This window comes from Phoxinus phoxinus (assembly GCF_949152265.1).
Source record: "Phoxinus phoxinus genome assembly, chromosome: 15".
NCBI classification, from domain to species: domain Eukaryota; kingdom Metazoa; phylum Chordata; class Actinopteri; order Cypriniformes; family Leuciscidae; genus Phoxinus; species Phoxinus phoxinus.
Window position 1 is genome coordinate 31,478,039 of NC_136890.1, and position 14,001 is coordinate 31,492,039.

At 36.9% G+C, this 14,001-nt stretch overlaps 1 protein-coding gene across 1 annotated transcript in view; it reads right to left on the minus strand.

Annotated features, from left to right (window-relative positions):
- The window catches only part of LOC307011307 (uncharacterized protein), a 62,433-nt gene that overhangs the window by 4,213 nt on the left and 44,219 nt on the right, over nt 1-14,001 (minus strand). Inside the window, exon 7 of the mRNA XM_079636794.1 lies at nt 12,377-12,492. The gene's annotated coding sequence lies outside the window, so the exon portion shown is untranslated. The remainder of the gene's footprint in view (nt 1-12,376; nt 12,493-14,001) is intronic.

The following is a 14,001-nucleotide window of genomic DNA, read 5'->3' on the forward strand; positions in this document are numbered from 1 at the left end:
CGTGACGGTGGTAATCCAGATCCCAGGGGTGAAGAGACTACTGGAGGAATTACACGAGACACGACACCAGAGAATAACCACACATTACTGAGAACAAGCCAGCAGGTGCGGGAGATTTATCCAGAGTCCATGGAGGAGGTGAAGAGAGGGCCACATGTGAGCATCGAAACACACACACACACACACACGCACACACACATACACACACACACACACACACACACACGAGATTCATAAATGACAGCCCGCCTTTCTAATATAAATCCATCCAGTTCAGTTGGAAGGAGGTTAAATAGTATTATTCCTGCAGGAGGTTTGCATATAAAACTTTGCAAGATTAAAAAAAAAAAAAAAAAAGTCTATGCACTACAACTGTCAGATTTTCAAAATGTACTCTTGCATAAAGACCGTTCCAGTGTTTTGTTCGTTCATTTAACAACAGCGTTAGAAAACGTGTTTTTAAAAACGCGATAACCGGTATCGTCTCCTTTGTAATTACAAAAACACTAATTTGTGGAAACGGTGACGTCACACGCAATGCGTATTACGTGTTCAGTCTACGTATGGTGTGTGTCGTGTTTCTTTACAAAGTGGCATTGCCAACTATTGGCCTGGCATGAATAATACAGCGTATTAGACGTTTTCCCTGATCCATGAACGTTTGTATGCAAAACATTTCAAAAACACAAAGGGAAAAACTTTTTTACGCTTTTAGAACATTATTGTCATGTAAATGTACCCTCAGTATTTATATAGTATCTATTATTATTTATTTTATTTTATAAAAAAAAAAAAATCAGTTTTCAAGTAATTTTTAAGTACTTTTATGTGCTTTTGTTTCATGTGATTTTGCTATTTTTATTTCAGTTTTAGTATTTTTGTTACTCTTTTGAGTACTTTTTTTTTAGATTTTTTTTTAGTACGTTTTTTAGGTTTTTCATCTAATATTTATAGTATATTTTATTTCAGTTACTGAAAATTATTTTAAATAGTTTTAGTTACGGTAACTATAACAACACTGGATTGTGTTTAAAGCTCCTCCCCCTAAAAGTAAAACTTTCCACACTTTTTATTCTTATGCATGACCTTTATCTACATATCATTTCCATATGCATATGGCCATCCATACAAATGATGCTTGCTCAGAACAGTATAAGACAATAGTGTACAGAAGAAGTCTTGGTTAGAAAATGGTAATAAAAATGTAAATTGTGTGTTTTGGTGCAAAAAAAAGTGAACCTCATGTGGGCAGTTATGGTTCATGAGGGAGTTTTCCGAGGAGGATATCAATATTGATCAAGCACATAAAAGATTGCAGTAGGTGTTATCACATCTTTTATCAAATAATAATGCTTCAAGATGATCTTTCCCTGACATCTTTATTTTAGTCTTGATAATTAACAACACGTTATAATCTTTCCAATCACCAACCCAATAGTTGTAACAAATCACACCATGTATCTTTAGTCAAGATCGACTCCATCATGTAACTCTATCCTCTTCTCTTTCATTAGATTTATCTACAACCTTGTTAGTCAGTCTTTCACTTGTTTTGATCCTATAATAATTGAGATTTCACCAATAGTTTGACTCTTCACTGTTTCATATGCACTAGAGAGATTATCTGTGTTTGATTGGTGATTTATACGGGGAGGCAAATATATTTTTCCTTTGTGCATTTTTCGTTCAAAGTTGTATAGCAGTCAATCTTTGTTTATAGAACGCATATAATTAAATGCATAGTGTTGCAAAATTGTGACCTTTTTTTACTATAAAAATAAAAAATGATGTAGCTCACTCCAAAATAAATGTTAAACTGTAGCAAACATGCTGATTAGCAATAAGTCAATGTATGATGTGACAAACGGTTTCCACACAAAGCATCTCCTCCATTGACTTCCATTCAAACTGAGCAGCTTCTCAGCGTCTCTGTCGGGATCCTGCCACAATACTTCTATTTTATATATCTAACCTCTGAGGCTCCCCGGGGGAGGAGCTCTGGTAAATCTCGCCCGGGGTGCCCTGCTAGTCAGAAATAGAATATATTGCAGTGCCGCCAATAATGCATTTCAGACAATTGAGCTCTGAGCAAGTTTGGGTCCACATGCCGAATGTTTTTGGGGTGTTTTTAAAGTAGAGGTTCAGAATTATGAGATATTGCATGCTGTGTATATGTTGTTATGGCACTGGGTTGCAAGACATGTTCATTAGTGTTTCTTTTTATGCTATACACTCTGCTTTGTGTATGTATGCGCTTTGTGATGACAGTAGCATCATTAATATTTCTGCTGATATAACATTGTTTGACATTCTATGGACACTAGCAGAGCAAAATATCAAAGTTGTATATTAATGGTACACCAGTAATATGCTTTCTTATCTCACTGTCAAATACAAAGTGAAAAATCGTTAGGATTTGTTGGGATCATAGGATTTGTTGTGAGTTTAACAATCTTTTTTTTTTCAATCTTTATTTCTGGTTGGATTGAAAATAGCGATGCAGATATAATTCATGTATTTTTTACAGTTAAATTGGTTCCATTGCTGTATATGCATGTATTCATAAAAGGTGTGAAATCCTGTAAATTACTTTGTACATTGTTTTAGGCACTATTCATTATTTTCTAATCCTTTTTTTTTTTTAAGAACACATAAAAGCCCATGCTTGTTTGAAGAGATTCAGCGTCCTCTCCTGGGGTCTCATTTATAAAATGTTACGTAGAGACCGTCCTACATTTGATCTTATATCAAACATCTCAAATGTGCGCACGTGTGATTCAGAGAAAACGAACGTATGCACAAAAAAAACGAACACACGCAAAACAAATGCATTACACTATCGCCATTTTAAAGCCTATCGATTGGCTGAAATAATTTACATGTGTGGAACTAAAGTATGCATACTAAATAATTGAACTTTATTGCTGTGTAATTATGCTAACAGGGTTTTATTAGAATTATTGCTGCTTTGATTTCCAAATACCTGCAGCTGCAGTTCTGACTCTTTGCCTCAAGGAAAGTGCATTTATCAAAGACCGTCTTTATGAATCTGAACGTTGGCGTGGATTTTAGCGTACGCACAGGGTGCGATTTGCCGGGGGGGATGCGTGGGATTTCCCCCTTTCTGGTCAATGTATCCCTGCCTCTGTTTAATTATTTATATCCCGGTGGGGATAAATTTATCCTCCCCTCAAAGTGATCATAGTGCTACTACACTAGCTTGGCGAGACGGATCACAAAACTTATCACGGATCCGTGGTTTGATCAAAGTCAATTTTATTTTAAAATGATTACTCACTCACTCTTGAGCGTCTGGCGCGAGTGATTTCAATGTGAATGTAGCAGGGTGACTGAAACCACTTATGATGATTCCATTCACCTGTGCTTAGTTTAAGCCCCCGCCCCTTTCTTGTATGATATATGGGAGGTGTGGTTGCTACATGGTATGCGTCTTGGTATTGTCCTTGTGACGTCATCCGTGGTTGCCGCAAGCTTGGACTGTAAAAGCTGGCTTCCTCGTTTGCTGTGTGCTTGCTGCCCACACCTCGCAGGTATTAGTAGCCGTTTTTTATATAACAAGAATAAATTGATTGTGGCTGGTTACTTACGTTTTGTTTTTGGTGGCATTGATAGCATGTCATTGATAGCATGTGTTCCTGACTGAGCTGCTGTATTGCAATATGATGCGCGACTGCGAACCGGTTTGCGCGCCGGGATCACCCCGTGGTATGTAAGATTTTAGTTTTGTGTGTTAATAATTTGCTTCTGTTTTTAACATTATCTTTCTGCTCGGCAGGCTCCCCCTGCATAATTGACGGCCTCTTGGGCTATTCGTAAGAATCGAGTATCAATGCTGAACTGGGATCGCTTATAATTGCGACTGCGTCGCTGTTTTGCCTCAACGTCATCAGGATAGTAACTTTTAGTATGTTTCTGTTGCACGTACATTACTTGTAAGTATGGTGCGACTCGTCTGATTGTGCGGGCGGGCTGTCTTCTCTGGCTGCCGCCTATGGAACTCCATTGATTTATAAATCTATATGATTAAATGTTTTTGTTTTATTTCTTTGTTTATTTCTCTTTGTATTTTTGATCACTGAAACCGAGTGGATTTTGGTTTCATGTGGTATTTTGAGTCCTAATTTTAGGTCAAGGGTTTGAATCCTTGAGGTATTTGACATCTTATCTTCCCTGAGCTGTATTTGTTCGTTGTGTGTTTTTTTTATTGTTTTCTTTGTTGCAGGAGCTGGGTGTTTCTGGAGGGTGAAGGCGAAACTGCCATCTGTGTGGTGTGCTCACACCTAGTGCTGTGTCTTCTGGTATCTAACCTTCACGTGTGTGTGTGGCTGGGTATTTGTAGTGGACTATTGGGGGGGTAGTTTTCAAATTGGCAGCCGACCCTTACCTCCAGATACCTCTGCTCCTGGTTGAGTTTCTTTAAATTCAGTGGTATGTATGTATGTATGTGAGTGGATTCTGATCGATGGTGTTCCTTATATTTTAATGCCAGTGTAAGAGTTTTTAACTGTGAATTTCCAAATATTTATTCAACAATTATGGAGAAAATAAAGCTTTTCTACTTATATGACTCTGTCTTTTCACCCATCCAACCAAACGAACCTGTGTGCCATTAGGGCGATTTCCCTGGTTTTCCGGGGTGGCGTAGTCGATCATATTTTGCCGTTTCTGTTAAAAGTGGGGTAACCCTCACTCCATTCCTTTATACTCCCAACGCTACATTAAGTCAATGTAAAGATGCGTTTACGCGCGTCTAGAGGTCCTGCGGCGTGGTGTTCAGCGCGGCGTGGTAGACGCGAGCCTTATTCGCGCGTCCAGTTTGCGCGAATGATGCAAATTGCTAACACAGATAATGTATTTTCTATCATTTCACTGTAGCTCAGCATCGCGATGTAAAGTTAACGTTATTGCATGATCACAGTTTATATGTGTGGGGAAAGATAAGCTATTAGAGTAAAAATATTGCGTTAGGCTACTTCATGAGTTAGCCTAATAAGAAAAAAGATTTTACTATTCCTGCAAATGCAGTGATGAAGTTCATGTTCTCATGATTTATTTTTATGAATACAAATGTTTCAAAACATCCCCCCCTCTGTTTTTTTCACAAATCGCACCCTGCGTACGCACACTCTAAGATCAAATTTGCACGTTTTATTAATAAGGCCCCTGGACTGCCACTCAAATGGAGTCTCATAAGAGGTTTGGATGATCTAAATGCAGATTTATTGAACCTGAATAACATTAATGGGTAAAAAAAAGACTAAATTAAACCACTCCACATCAACAACCAACAAGATTCACAAACCTTTCAGATTGCACGAGTTATCACAAAAGACCCATGGTGGGTTTTGTTCAGAAATGTCATGAAGCCGACTCGAGGCGGTTCATTCATTATGATGCTCGTCAGCTGTCAGTATAGCGAGACACTTTGCTGATTTGGATCTCTGAAGACGTTTGCCTTTGAAGATCTCTTTTGAATTTTTTCAGTGAGAGAATTACTAACAACATTTGCTGGTTTCTGTGTTGTTAGTGAACTGCATCAATTTGTGTTTTGGCTTGTGTGGTTGAAGTGGGACAGGTCGTAGACGTTACGTGCCTCGGTAAGATCAAGCATTCATTATGTCTCTTCACACTTATAAATGTCTTAGCCTTGAAAAGTGGCTATTATGGATCAATCTACTGTTGCAAGCATGTGCCGGTGTGCTAAAAACCCAAATACTGTAGGCCTATACTGTTCAAAAGATAGGGGTCTTTTTTTTTTGTGCTTTTTTTAATAGAAAAAAAAGTAAATATAGCCTAATACACATATGTATTCTATTTCAAAAAAACGCTGTACTTTTGACCTTTCTATTCAACAAAATTCTTTAAAAAATGTTTGAGTTTATTTATTGCCTGTTTTCCTTATCACATATTTCCTTATCATCATATATTCAGTATCAATCGAAATAAACTCCAAATTCATCCTGTTAAAACCGTTTTGAAATCGGACATTACCAAGGAAACGGTACCTTTTAGCAGGCTCCTCCCCCTAGTGGACGGTGTCATGTTTCATATTACAAAATGTATTGTTTTTATTTTATTATCAAAAGATGTCTAATCTTGAAAAAACACATCGTCGGAAAAGTCTGAAAATCAAGGCTCCATATTTGATGGCTGTTTTGTGATAGAAGTAATATAATGACACATTTATTCATTTGTGACAGAACGCATAAAAAAATCCAATGGTGTGTGCACCTGGTGGCTATTTTTGGTATAGTCAAACAAAAACTCAATTTTCGTGATATCAACTTCAAATTTGAATCACAACTTGGTTAGACATATGGCTTTCATTTTATAGTAAAATATTTTTTTTTTCTAAAATATAAAAATTTAGTTTAAAACAAAGAAAGATTTAGTACAGTAAAAAACAATTACAGTCAACTTAAACTTTTACAACTTTTTTTACATTTTTAAAGTGCATTACAACCACTTAAGTCTGCACAGTGAATTTTCACTTCTGCTCAAAAAGAGGGGCGACAATTTAGGGGTTTACATTGTAATAACATCTCACAATCAAATAAATGCATCCTTGCTGGTGAGCATAGAAGTTCTCTTTCAAAAACATTACACAATCTTAACAACTCCGAACTTTAAGTAATGTACATGATTTTTATTTTTTCAAACGAATGAATAAAATAAGAAATAAGAAAAAGTCTTTGAGAGAAATAAATATATGTAAATGAATCAATAGTTGACATACTAAAATAAAGTAAAATGATTGTAGCCTATAGCAGCCCAGATCAGTTGGTCATGGAAGAATATAATGGCCTCTTGGCAACATGAGCACAGAAAAAAACATTAAATAAAAATTTTTTTATTGTCTGGGTATTTTTATACCAAAAAAAAAAGTGTTGGGATTTGTTATCTTTGTTGGTTTGTGTGCTTTCTGAAGCTCCCGTTCAGCCAGCATGAGTGTGCTGACGGTCAGCGTTCAGTGTCTGGGAGTTTGAGGGGGCTGATGGGTAAGAATAATGCATGTGTTAGTGTGTGGGAGGCCAGGATACAGTCAAAGCAAAGGCCATCTGCCACAACACACCTTCTGACTCAAAATCTGGGGAGGAGTTCAGCGCTTTACTCACACCTCACACTCACACACACTTCTTCACTCTACATGTTCTCCATTCCCTGCCAATGGGAAAGAAAAACCACAGGACATCTTCTTAATATCTCAGCTGTTTTCTCACAGACAGCAATGAGATTAAATTGAGAAAAAAAGCAATGACATTAAAACTGAAGAAAAAAGACTCAACAATGTGCTCAGATTTGCCAAGATACCCAAGTTTTCACAATATCTCAATATGAACTCGACCATTTCTCACCATAACAAAAATGCTAGTAATGCTACAGTAAAACGGATTAACTCGAAGCTACCTTAAAAAAACTGTAAGGAAATGATTCGGCTTAAAGTAACCACACCTCAAGACATTGTTCAGATGTCAAGTTTTTGTCCTTAAAACGCTCTTGTGTGTAGGAAGAATTTCTTACGCATCCAATCCAACGCCTCCGTTGCTAATTTCAAAATGTAATTGTAGAGCTAGTGGCTTGAGCAACTGAAAGCAGACTAATGCAGTTATTAGAGAGAGAGATTAAGATGATTCAAAGGATTTTGAATGATCGATAACTTTACTTGTAATAGTTCTCATGAGGTTTATTAGGAAGAAAAAGCGTATAAATCTTGTTTTCAGGAATGAATCCCTCAGGCCTGTAACACAATCCCATCTTCCTCTGGCTTTGTCTTTCTCTTCAGGCCGATGGCGATGGTTGCACTTTTTTGGACGACGCTCAGAAATGAAATGCAGATTTGTGTCTCTTCCCCTCACTTGTGCAGTCTCTGCTGCCCGAAGCACGACAGTGGCACTTCATTTCAACATTAATGTATTTGTAAGACCGTTTAAGGAATAAGGTATGGATTTTCTCAAGCGTGTAGACGCTTAATGCAAATCGGGTGACTGTTCGATGGGTTTATTCAGGTAAATTGTTCAATGCATGCTCTAAAGCATGAGAGGAGTCTTCTGCGTTCTCCAAATTAGGTGACAAAAAAAGGCAGAATGCACGAGACCTCTTTGGTCCATTTAAGAAGGGAAGTGCAAACTTAATTTTGATGGATTATGCCAAAGCACCTCCGTTAGCGTTCTGAGGGGTATCATCTATCTCTGTCAGTTTACATAACTTTGATGAACCCTTTAGTCATACGCAGGTGACGCCTTACCAAAGGAGAACATGCAGAAGGGAACCATCTATCATGGAAAAGCCTGTATTCATAAACATTTACTTGTCAACATACCGCTGCTATGAAACAAGATCATTTTTTGCTGGCGGCGATGGCAAATGTTCTGCTCTCTTGAGGATTTCTCTCTGAAATCAGTATATGAGTCTTTTTTTCTCTCTGTTCAGAGAATCAATGTTATGCAATAGTCTGTTTAAAAATGCATGTAACAGGCTGGTTTATGTCAATAAACTGGTTCAAAAAAAAATTCACTTAGTCCCTGTGCCACATTTTAGGTCTTAGGTAAAATATTTTGTCTTCAACTCCTTCATTCAAGTTGTAAAAATCCAGATCCAGTTTACTATTTTTAATTTACTTTTAAGTTGCATTTTGTGAAAATTAATTGCTCAAAGTTTAATGGTGTCTCATTTCAATAGTTAAATTCTTATTTAAATATTTCAAATTTAAATACTAAATAATTCTGTGCTAGATAAATGCATCATCTAATAATCAAATAAAATATATAATTTGTGGAAAATATATAGTTCATATATTTATACATTTTAAATATCATAAGGAAATAGTAGCTTGACTAGATGAGCGATGTATAATTTGGGAAGGAACAGAATTGCACTGGTTAAAAGATGAAACCGAGAACTAAAATGCTGAACTATAGGGTACATTTCCCGTACAACGACGTAAGAACATTTTATGCAAACATTCCAAAAACATTCTGCAACTATTAAAAAAACCATCATAAAAACGTTCCGCAAATGTTTTCTCTCAATGTCATGAGAATGTTCAATAAGTAAAAATAACATTGTAAGGATGTTCCATGAACGTTGTACGCACAACGTTTTCTCTCTATATTACGAGAACATTCATTAAAGCAACACTAAAGAACTTTTCCTCTGCGGTCACCCTACAGGTTGGAAGCGGAATTGTCCATTACTGCTGTCGTAAATAATTTAGCCTCCCGCCGCTACTGTCGCACACACACGCGCTGTTTACCGGCTCTGGAATGAACGAAGGTAGAGTATATTGCATGATTTTATGAAAGTATGATGTATTGTGACATCAGAAACGAAGAAAAACTAAATAATGACTATTGTAACGCTTGATGGAAAGCAAGTCAAATTTGTAGTTTTCTTATGTCTCATTCGAACTACAGAAACGCGACCCGATCTGGCAAACTTACTTAGTGTGGTTATAGCAGATATATAGAGGCAGAAGTGCCTTTCACCATTACGACTTGTTGAACCACTGACACCATTTTGGAAAAAAATCTTCTTTAGTGTTGCTTTAAGTACAAATTACATTGTAAGGACGTTCCATGAATGTTGTACTCAGAACATTTAAAGATAACATTATAAAACATTCAGCATATAAAAATAACATTATAAGGATGTTCTGAGAATGTTAAGAACGTTTTCTCTCAACATTACAAAAGCATATATTAACTGTTATCAACATTATAAGAACATTCCATAAACATTATTTTAAGAAAGTTTTTTTTTTTACCTGACATGCACAGAACTTTTAAAGAATGGTAGTGAAAGTTATGGGAATGTTCCGTTAGCTGAGTATACAGTATGCGATTTCAGATGCAGTGGTAGAATAGGAGAATTTGCATATATTAGGAATAAAATATATAGAATGTACTGCATGTTGCTTGCTCACCGTGCCAAGAGAAAGACCTTTTTTATGTGTGTTTTTTTATTCTCATTTTTATGATTTATGTGTCATTCTAGCAAGAAACCGTTTCTAGCCACAGGTCAAGAGATCAAGCATAGCGTCAGTTCTGGCAGGTCACGTTAGTCAAGCTCACATCAGCTGACTGTCAGCTGATCCACATCTACCTATAGGAATATGACGCCTATCACCGTATATAAGCTCCTTCAGTATTATCAGCAGCTATCGCGTTTCTCAGGAGTGAATTACCCTCCTCCATCCCCAGCTCCACCTCTCGCCAGTCAGGATTTGGCATTCTGATTTCCCCTTGAATCAGAATAAATTCTCAAATTATGTTGTATTTTAAAATCTTGAATTAATAATCTGCAATACATTCATGTTTGGTTCTGTTCTGTTTACCCCAAGCGGGGTTATTGCTGCTCTTATCTATGCTAGGCTACATGGATGCGCAGGGAGTTCTCGCCCAGAACAGAACCATACCGCCAATCCAAACTGTATGCTAATTGTCAATCATATTTGACGATAGTGGTCCTGACAGAACTGTAGTTCCAAACACACAAATTTGCAATGCTATTAGCGAATGTTTGTTGGAACTATGCATTCGGAAAACACTGATTCAAACTATTCTGGTAACGATGGAATTTCACCAACGATGCTTTTGGGATAAAAAATCCCCAAAATACCCCCCCCCCCTCTCTCTCTCTCTCTCCCCCACCCTAACCTATAATATAACATCAAGATGTTTTCAAATCTACAAAGAGCCAAAGAGAATGTTGTATAGACAGAACTATAGAGGGCTCATGTGTCTAACGGTCGCCCTTTACAAGCACAGTCCGACGTCTGTCCTTCCCCATCATTGCTTGTAGTTTGTCCCACCGAGGGAAAGGGCTGCTAAAGACCTCGCCACCTCACACACAGCAGGCAGGATTGAGAGTGATTCCCGCGGCCCCTAGAGATCCGCAGTTTGAGTTTGAGAGGGAAGAGATTTCTGGGACACGGCAGTCCCCCACAGGGCCCTGTGCTCTACCCCGCAGCGGCGCGCTCGCTCCCAGAGCCGTCCTCCACGCTCAAGTCACAATTACACACATTTAGGCTGCAGAGTCACTGAGAGGCTGTTTGATGCGCTCACTGTCCCCATGAACAGTGTTTGTTAGCTTTTTTTGTGCACTTCTAAAAAATAACCTCCTTTTCTCAATATATTTAGAAAGCTATAACAGTGCTTCAGAACACATCAGAATGATAAAGAAATATGTATACTGTATATAGGCCTACTGTAAATTATATGAGTGAGTTCCTTTCCAATAGTGGCTCCATAAAGATTACTATATGAAGTAGATGTGAAACTCAACTTACATTGATTCTAATAGAATTTTGTGATAAAATATTTATCATTTTAATTTTTAAAGGTCAAATGTGTCATTTCAGTGGCATAAAGAATTGCATCTTCATACTGTAAAAAAAATGTTTTGGTTTAACCTAAAAAAGCAAGTTACCTTGTTGCCTTAAATTTTTTCATTTGTTGTAATTACAAATTTTAGTTAATACAATGAGGTAGAATAGTTTAATAAACAGAAACTCAAAGTACTATGTTATCTTCACACATTAGTTATCGAAGTTGATTTGACAAAAGATAAAAAGTTGTGATAACAACAGTGCGTCTGCTATTGGTTGGACAAACACGTTTTCCTAACCAGAACAGTTATAATTCTAGTATTTTTCACCAACATTCATTTTAAATTAAATGTAGTTATTCTTGACTGTTCAAAAGTTTGGGGTCTGCACATTGATTCAAATGTTTTTGAAAGAAGTCTCTTCTAACCAAGGCTGCATTTATTCGATCAAAAAATACAATACAAACAGTAAAAGTGTGAACTATTTTCATCATTTTAAATAACTGTTTTCTATTATAATATATTTTAAAAATGTAATTTATTCCTGTGATCAAAGCTGAATTTTCAGCATCATTACTCCAGTCTTCAGTGTCACATGATCCTTCAGAAATCATTATAATATGCTGATTTGCTGCTCAAGAAACATTTACAGTCAAACATCAGATCATCCAATATGCTTGACATGGTAAAAGTGCATGATAAAAAGATGCCATATAAAAAAGCATTACAAATGTAGTCCATAAGCCTCATGCATTACAAATATTCTAAATAAAGGAAAAGATATAAAACGTTACATGAAATCTCATTTGCGGTAAAACATTAAAATATGTCAAGACGCCCTGAGCCAGGTTTAATCTCAGCGTTCTCACGTTCTCAATGGCATGATGTCAGCGGGTCTATAATGACAGAACCATGCTTTGCCCTTCAGAAAGACCCTTTAGTCAGGATGGGAAATGAGAAAACACCTTTCTATCTTTCAGATTTCAGCTCAAAGCCTCGATGATGGAGGACTATTACTGTGAGATCCTACCTTGAGCATGAAGACGCTCCACATCCACAGATCCACGTGCTCATCTAACTGCAACCTTCTGGCACGAGCTGAGCGTCCCAATGAGGTGGTGGACACACACTATAGCCGGAGTAAACCTTTAAAAGAGCAGACACTCAATTACAACGCTCATCCCAAAACAGGCACGTTGTAACTGTCATAAATCAGTTCGGCCCCAGACAAATGCAATCGTCTGCTGAGACTGGAAGACCGCCAAATTGACATAAATTAAGAAACAGATTCACTTTTATTCTTTACTGCCAGTGTGACCAGATTTAACATTAGCGGTTAAAGAGCATTTTAGTGCTCATGAGCAAGTCCACTAATTCTCAATCGCGGTAGACGAAGGTCTTTCATCTTTGAGCTCTTGCAAAGGTCACAACAGCAATTCATCTGTTTTTCTACAGACTAGCGATGTGCAACGGTGTATTTAGTTTTTTTCAGATACATGAAAGACGCTCATCCCAAAACAGGCACGTTGTAACTGTCATAAATCAGTTCGGCCCCAGACAAATGCAATCGTCTGCTGAGACTGGAAGACCGCCAAATTGACATAAATTAAGAAACAGATTCACTTTTATTCTTTACTGCCAGTGTGACCAGATTTAACATTAGCGGTTAAAGAGCATTTTAGTGCTCATGAGCAAGTCCACTAATTCTCAATCGCGGTAGACGAAGGTCTTTCATCTTTGAGCTCTTGCAAAGGTCACAACAGCAATTCATCTGTTTTTCTACAGACTAGCGATGTGCAACGGTGTATTTAGTTTTTTTCAGATACATGAAAGACTGAAACAAAGAGTGTTTTTCTGTATACACCAAGGATAATCACTTTATAATCAACGTGCCGGCTTTTCATTGGTCTGTTGCAGTGGACTAATTAACTACCTCTTGTTAAACTTAAACGCTGCCTTTTAGCAAGCTGTCAGCATGCGGCTAACTTTGGTTTCAGGAGCACAGAAACTGCTCATTTACCTCGAGAAATGGAGGCACGAAAAAACATTCAATTAATATTACAAAACAGAGAGAGAAAAGTAATTTTTCACATGCAAGCCACTAAAAAAAATGTTTTGCACCAAGCAATTGCTCAGGAAAGCAATATTGTTTTTTTAAATATTTTATTTTGTATTGCATGTGATTAATTGCTATTGACAGTCATAATTTAGACAGTCATATTTAGCATTTTAATGCTACATTATCAAGGTAAATTATGCCATCCCATATAAAGTGTCAGTAATATATTTCATACTGTAGTTTGTATAAAATGCAACTGTGTATTATAATCAGCGTTAGGAGTAACGCATTACAAGTAACGTGAGTTGCGTAATCAGATTACTTTTTTCAAGTAACTAGTAAAGTAATGCATTACTTTTAAATTTCATGCTTAATTGAAAAAAAATAAGTTATGTGGAATTGTCAGGTTCACATAAGTTATTTTTTTCATTTACGCATGAAGGTTATTGACTTAATTTTAAGACAACGGGGTTCCTCGCTTTTTTTTAAGTAAGTCAACTGATCCCTTTTTACAGTGCAGATGAGATATAAAGTAACACAATAGTGTAACTAATTACTTTTAAAAGCAATTTTTCCCAACACGGAATAATACTACA